The sequence below is a fragment of the Budorcas taxicolor genome, chromosome 2 (assembly GCF_023091745.1).
Source record: "Budorcas taxicolor isolate Tak-1 chromosome 2, Takin1.1, whole genome shotgun sequence".
NCBI lineage: Eukaryota > Metazoa > Chordata > Mammalia > Artiodactyla > Bovidae > Budorcas > Budorcas taxicolor.
In genome coordinates this window covers 43,290,793-43,298,595 of record NC_068911.1, presented here as the reverse complement: position 1 = coordinate 43,298,595, position 7,803 = coordinate 43,290,793, and the positions used below count along the sequence as shown (strand labels likewise).

Below are 7,803 nucleotides of genomic sequence, written 5' to 3'. Positions count from 1 at the left end.
AACCAGTCTGTTGTTCCATGTCCAGTTCGAACTGTTGCTTCCTGACCTGCATACAGGTTTCTCAAGAGGCAGGTCAGGTGGTCTGGTATTCCCATCTCTTTCAGAGTTGTCCACAGTTTATTGTGATCCACACAGTCAAAGGCTTTGGCATCATCAATAAAGCAGAAATAGATGTTTTCCTGGAACTCTCTTGCTTTTTCCATGATCCAGTGGATGTTGGCAATTTGATCTCTGGTTCCTCTGCCTTTTCTAAAATCAGCTTGAACATCTGGAAGTTCATGGTTCATGTATTGCTGAAGCCTGTATTGGAGAATTTTGAGCATTACTTTACTAGCATGTGAGATGAGTGCAATTGTACAGTAGTTTGAGCATTCTTTGGCATTGCCTTTCTTTGGGATTTGAATGAAAACACCTTTTCCAGTCCTGTGGCCACTGCTGAATTTTCCAAATTTGCTGGCATATTGAGTGCAGCACTTTCACAGCATCAGCTTTCAGGACTTGAAATAGCTCAGCTGGAATTCCATCACCTCCACTAGCTTTGTTCATAGTGATGATTCCTAAAGCCCACTTGACTTCACATTCTAGGATGTCTGGCTGTAGGTGAGTGATGACACCATCGTGATTATCTGAGTCATGAAGATCTTTTTGTACAGTTCTTCTGTGTATTCTTGCCACCTCTTCTTAATAGCTTCTGCTTCTATTAGGTCCATACCGTCTCTGTCCTTTATCGAGTCCATCTTTGCATGAAATGTTCCCGTGGTATCTCTAATTTTCTTGAAGAGATCTCTAATCTTTTCCATTCTGTTGTTTTCCTCTATTTCTTTGCATTGATGGGTGAGGAAGGCTTTCTTATCTCTTCTTGTTATTCTTTGGACTCTGCATTCAGATGCTTATATCTTTCCTTTCCTCCTTTGCTTTTCACTTCTGTTCTTTTCCCACCATTTGTAAGGCCTCCTCAGACAATCATTTTGCTTTTTTGCATTTCTTTTCCATGGGGATAGTCTTGATCCCTGTCTCCTGTACAATGTCACAAACCTCCGTCCATAGTTCATCAAGCACTCTATCTATCATTACCCCATAGTAAAAATAAATAGAAAGACAAAAAGTCCTCTACATATGAATGAGCTCAGTTCTGAGATTGCATTTTTAATTACAATTTTTAAGTCCAACTAAGTTAGCCTAAGTACCCAATTAACACAATCGGCAATACATGTTCATAAGAAGTACAATAATATGTTTATAGTACAAACAAATAATACATAAAGAACAAACACAAAAATAAAGACAATACTTTCTAGTCTTACAGTACAGTACCTTTAAAAGTTCGCTAGTACTGTCCAATGGCTGGCAAACAGAAGCTGACTCCTATGTTCGCATCTTTGAAAGTTTGCAACTTGAACGTCTGCATGTAGGGGGTTTACTGTATTAATTATTTTGGCTTTTGATAACTAAGTTAATAAATAGAGACACTAAAATACAATCCCAGAACCAAAAATGCTTTATTATGCCAAACACAGAATGATTATGATTTCATTGATTTAGGCGACTTGTATTTTATTATGCTGGTCAATAAGTCTAAATCTCTCAGGTGCATAATGAAATAATACGCATGGGCAAGATAGCAGGAGTGTTTCATTTACAAAGTACATTACAAGGTGACCTCTGTCCATCACTGAAATGGTAGCTATTAATAAGAGTCGTTATAACAATGACATGCCTTTATGTGCTATGAAAGTAAAGTGTAGATTTTTTCATCATAAACTTCATGGTCACCTTTATCATGCACAAAAGTTGGGAGATGCACTTTATGATTTCTTACGTACTGTCTCAGTTATATGGATCATATGATTATTTTCAGTATGTTTTTTGCATGCTTTAATGAACTTTATATTGAAAATTCCAGTTTTAGAATTTATACTTTTTGCAAGAATTAAAATGTGGTAAACTTATAACAAAGTCATTATGATTCAAGCATATTGTTGACAATCTTTTTTGATTGCTTTTTAAATTTATATTTAATAGGAGAATATTTTACAGAATTGTGTTGGCTTCTGCCATAGGACAATGTGAATCAGCCATACATATACATATGCACCCTCCCTCTTGAACCCCCCTCATACCTTGCACATCATCCCCCTTCTCAGTTGTCCCAGAGCACCAGGTTGAGTTTCCTGTGTTGTACAGCAAATTTCCCTTAGCTCTCTGCTTTACATATGGTTATGTATATGTTTCAATGCTGCTTTCTCAGTTCATCCCACCGTCTCCTTCCTCTGCTGTGTCTGAAGCCAGTTCTCTATGTCTGCATTTCTATTCCTGCCCTGCAAATAAGTTCATCAGTACCACTTATCTAGTTCCACATATGTCACACCAGGGAGATTTTAATACAATATCTCTGTATCCCAATCACTCTATACTCGAATATTTAATATCACTGATATATGAGATATATATATAGATACCCATCCACCAACACAAACATACACATTATTTATGTACTATATGCTTCTCTGTTATTATACAAATATAGGGATTTAATTTTGTATCTCATGCAACAATTTTGACCCCAATAATAGACTATAAAATACAAAGCAAAGATATTTTAGGACCCCCTGAGACTGACAAGAGTAGGGAAAGAGGATATGCATTGCAGAGTGAGGGACCAGTATGAAAGAGATCTTGAGTTTGAAGGGGCAGGTAGACAGAATTTGGTTCTATAAAGACCTACCAATTCCATGAACTTAAGTCCACTAAGTTATGAAAACACATGAGTTTTGATGACTGATGCTTTAGACACCACATTATATGTTATATTGAAAAACAAAGTGTCATAATTTCAATGAAAAGCAATGTTTAAAGAATTGTAAGTAATTCATGAAAACAATTTTCAGAAAAAAAAGATTTTTTCAACTATGAAAAGACATAGAGAAAAGCATTTGAATGTATGATTGTCTTTATGTAAAGGAGCTCTGTATTAATTTAGATATACAAAGTATAAATTTCCTGCTTACTAGGCTATTTATTTCACCTGCGTTTACATTATGAGAGAAGTGGGCATCAGATATGATTTGAGTAATGGGAAATGACAAATGAGTTTTATTTCATTTACTTTAGAACATGATGAAGCTGAGCAAACACAATGTTAAAGGAAAACTATACAGAGGTGACTGAGTTTATCCTCCTGGGACTGACAGATCGAGCTGACTTGCAGCCTGTCCTTTTTGTGGTCTTCCTAGTCATCTACCTGATCACAGTCATCGGCAATGTAAACATGATTTTGTTAATCAGAACTGACTCAAAGCTTCAGACTCCAATGTACTTCTTCCTCAGCCACCTCTCCTTTGTAGATCTCTGTTATGCCACCACTGTCACTCCTCAGATGCTGGTTCACTTCTTATGCAAGAGGAAAACCATTTCCTTCCTTGGCTGCTTTATACAGTTCCACTTTTTCATTGCCTTGGTGATTGCAGATTATTATATGCTCACAGTGATGACTTATGATCGCTATGTGGCCATCTGCAAACCATTGTTATATGGCAGCAAGATGTCCTGAGGGGTCTGCCTTTCTCTTGTTGCTGCTTCTTATTCTTATGGCTTTGCAAATGGTCTTGCCCAGACCATCCTGATGCTCTGTCTCTCCTTCTGTGGACCCAATGAAATCAACCACTTTTACTGTGCAGACCCACCTCTCCTAGTCCTGGCCTGCTCAGATACTTATGTCAAAGAGACTGCCATGTTTGTAGTTGCTGGTTTCAACTTCATGTGTTCTCTCATCATCATCTTCATCTCCTACATTTTCATCTTTAGAGCCATTCTGCATATCCGCTCTGCAGAAGGGAGGCACAAGGCCTTCTCCACCTGTGGGTCCCACCTGACAGCTGTCACTGTCTTTTATGGGACACTTCTCTGCATGTATCTGAGGCCCCCTTCCAAGACTTCTGTAGAACAGGGCAAAATTGTAGCTGTTTTTTACATTTTCATGAGTCCTATGATAAACCCTTTGATCTACAGCCTTTGGAACAAAGATGTTAAAAAAGCAATAAGGAGAGTGATTCAAGAGAAATTTTTTGTCAAATAGAGTAGACGTTTTGGTCACAGGTATGTAACATATAATAGTCTCTGATCAATTAGTGAGCACTTTAACAAATCATTTTGTCTATTGATCATTCTTCTCTTGTGTAATTCAGCAATAAGACTTGCAAGAAAGTTTTTAAATTGTTAGCTGTGACTCAGTGTATTAAAATAATACCACATATAAATTGAAACACAAGACCAAATAACATTGTTATTGCTGTATAAAATTAATAAAGGAGAGATTATTCTATCCATGTTACTCAAAAAGTTACAGACTTTTAACATAAAATTAAAAAATGATGCTAAGGAAATGACAATGTTTTAGATTTCCAGGGCTTAATGGGTTTTCAATTTATTTTCTAGGAACTTGTCAACCTTGTATGTGTATTTGTCTTTCGGTTTGTCTCTTTTGTTTTCTATTATTCAAATTATATAGGAATGAAGATTTTTGGGAATCTCAAGTTATTATTCCAGGACATATTTTAGATGATAATACTGGTTGAATAAATTTCTCATTCATAAGATTTTTGATGTAAATGCCAAATATTGATTTGAATATTTTTTATTATTCATTTTACCTGTTTTAAACTAATTTACATCCTTATCATAAAACTAGTTTTGGAGTTTCACTTTTTGTTTTTATGAATGATTTCCAATACACAGCCAAATTATAAACTAATATAAAGAACACCAGGGTCAGTATAACTACAAATTAATATTTTCAAGCATAGCCACAATTTTTATTTTTAAAATTTTTAGTTTATTTTGGAGCAGAGTTGATTAACAATATTGTGTTAGTTTCAGATATACAGCAAAGTGACTCAGTTATAAATATCCATATATCTATTTTTTTTATTGTTTTCCCATTTCTGTTACTACAGAGTATTGAACAGTGTTCCCTGTGCTATAACAGCAGGTCCTTTTGTTTCATATATTTTAGAAACTCAGATCCCGCACCTCTCCATGTCATGGACACTACTGCTCATCTTTGGCATCTCTTCCTGAGGCATATCTGGGGAAAGACTATGATGTTGAAAAGTGCTTAGAAGAGACGGGAACTGAGCAGAGTAGGGTCCTATTAAGGCCATCTAGTGATTTTTTTTTTTTCCAGATCTTCAGTGTCCTTACAGATGTTTGAATTTTCACATATAAAAATGGAGAAACATGATGTGGATTTGCCTATTTTTTTTTTTTGGTATTTTTTTAAAAAGTATTTAGACTATATTATTATGACATGTCAAGTATTGAGTTAGTATAATCCCTTTTAACATGTATAGTTTCTATCCCTTCTGTGATGTATAAAGACTAAAAGTCAAATTTGTTTGATATTCACATATATTAGGCAGTGTTTTTTTTTTTTTTTTTGGTTATGGCTATTATGTATATTTTGACTCTTTTATTTTCAAGTCCTGAGTCCTTTTAATCACTGTGTGCTCTATTTTATTGTGAATATTGGCACTTTTGAATATTTTATAATAATTAGCTTATGCTGTTCACAAACTTCTTTATGTGTTTTTCCCTTTACTTACTGTGAATTAAATTATATTTTAAGTTTGTTTTCTTTTTACTCCATGTTTGAATATGACACGTTCTATTACCACTTTTAATAAATTCCCTTAAATTGTATATGCATACTTGTCTTAACTTAGTCTTCATTATTCAATGCATCTACTTTCATTTTAAATAATAAAAGGAACTTAGAATATTTTAATTATGAATACATACTGCTTCTTACTTATAAACTATCATTTGAAGGTTGAGAATATATCTTTAATAACAATTTTTCAATAATGAAGTTTAAATATTATCTATATTTTATGACTAAAATTATATCAAATTTTGACTCCATGTCAATGTTCTTTTTTAAAAATTTTTTATTTTATTTTTTTTTAATTTTACTTTACAATACTGTATTGGTTTTTCCATACATTGACATGAATCCGCCACTGGTGTACATGAGTTCCCAATACTGAACCCCTCTCCCACCTCCCTCCCCATAACAATTTAGAAAGATGGTAATGATAACCATGTTCTTTTAACTGTAGTGACATTTATCAATGTTCCTCTCACAGTTTTCTTGCTCTCACTCTTCGTTTATGGTTTAGTTTTCTTTTGTGTGAGGTAAACCCTTAATCACGTCTTTCAGTAGAGTGTCTCTCTTTCCACTTATCTGAGAATATCACTTGTCCATTCTCAAAGAAGAATTCATTTGGATATGAATGTAGAAAGACAGTTACTTGCTTTCAGGACTTAAAATATTTTATTTTCTGTCTTCTTTTATCTTGGTTATACAGACTGATGCTCTACCAGATTATTTGGTATTTTTCTATGGGTAAAGTATTATCTTTTTTAATTATCAATTTTCAGTTTCAGCGTCAGTTGGGATTTAGTTGTATCTATCCTTTAGTATTTTCAGTGCCTCTGTGGCTGATTTCTTAAAGTTATATTCTCTTAGGATATATTCTCACAATATCATATAACTTTAATTCAGATAAATTTTGCAACTGCTGTTTTAATATTATCAGTGTGTTTGACTCATATATTATCATCAATATTCTCAACTTCGTGAGGACCAGGTCAATAAACCACATCTAACTTTGCTCACATATTTAAAGTCAGACTTTATCCCCAAACCCAGAATGTAGATGTTCTGAATATATATCATTTGAGTTAATAAAATATCACTATGCCCTATGCATTACAGTTCTTTGAGCAGTGAAAGATCTACTCCCTTCCAGTTTCCAACATGATTGTCACTCATTCTTAGAAATATAATTCTGATTGTGCAACTTCAATGCCTCTTCACTCCCACCATGAAACAGAAGCATTTGAAGGACAAAAATCATCTTTTGTCTTTTTCTGACACTTTCTTCATTGACCATACAGTGGTAAACATAATTTTCTCTGAGTATTTGTTAACTATACCATTGACCGCTCAGTCGTGTCCAACTCTGCGACCCATGGACTATAGCCTGCCAGGCTCCTATGTCCATGGGATTCTCCAGGCAAGAATACTGGAGTGGGTTGCCATTTCCTTCTCCAGGGGATCTTCCCAACCCAGGGATCAAACCCGTGTCTCCTGCATTGCAGGCAGATGCTTTATCCTCTGAGCCACCAGGGAAGCCCCCTTGTTAACTATATGCATGGATGAATGAATGGATTAATGGTAAGCGAATGCCATTTTACCCAGAGAATGTGTAGCATTGGGCGAATTTGTTGCATTTCTTTCCTAAGCAATATGTTATAAAATACTGTCTGATTAGACTCACAATTTATTAACTGTAGGTTCCAGGGAAAGTTTATTAATCTCTACTTGCTTCAGTTTCCCATCTGTAAAATGAAGGTACTAATACTAAGCACCCACAGTCTTTGTGAGGATTAACTGAGCTAATGGTTGTGTAATACTAAGTCTAATGCTGGCACATAGGATGTACTCAAAGTTACATATAAATAATGTTAATGCTACCTATAAATAATGACTCCCATACTGTTTTCTTCCTACAGTTTTTAAATGAGTTAGTTACACATCCCACATCCTCTCCCTGTAAACTTTCAGTTTTGAGAGGTGAGATAATGTGTTCAATTAAATACAGATTGGCCTGAGGGGAAAAATAAGAATTATTGTACAGTCATTGAATTAAATATACATTGCCTACTCTTGAATTACTTAGCACATATTTGTTCTCAACTGTTATCTCCAAGGATAGCTGTGGAAATCGCATCTCTGCTCAA

General features: G+C 34.7%; 1 pseudogene; it reads left to right on the top strand.

The window, feature by feature from the left end:
* Positions 1 to 3,136: 3,136 nt before the first annotated feature.
* On the top strand, positions 3,137 to 4,075 carry LOC128043358 (olfactory receptor 1030-like; annotated as a pseudogene).
* Positions 4,076 to 7,803: the final 3,728 nt, after the last annotated feature.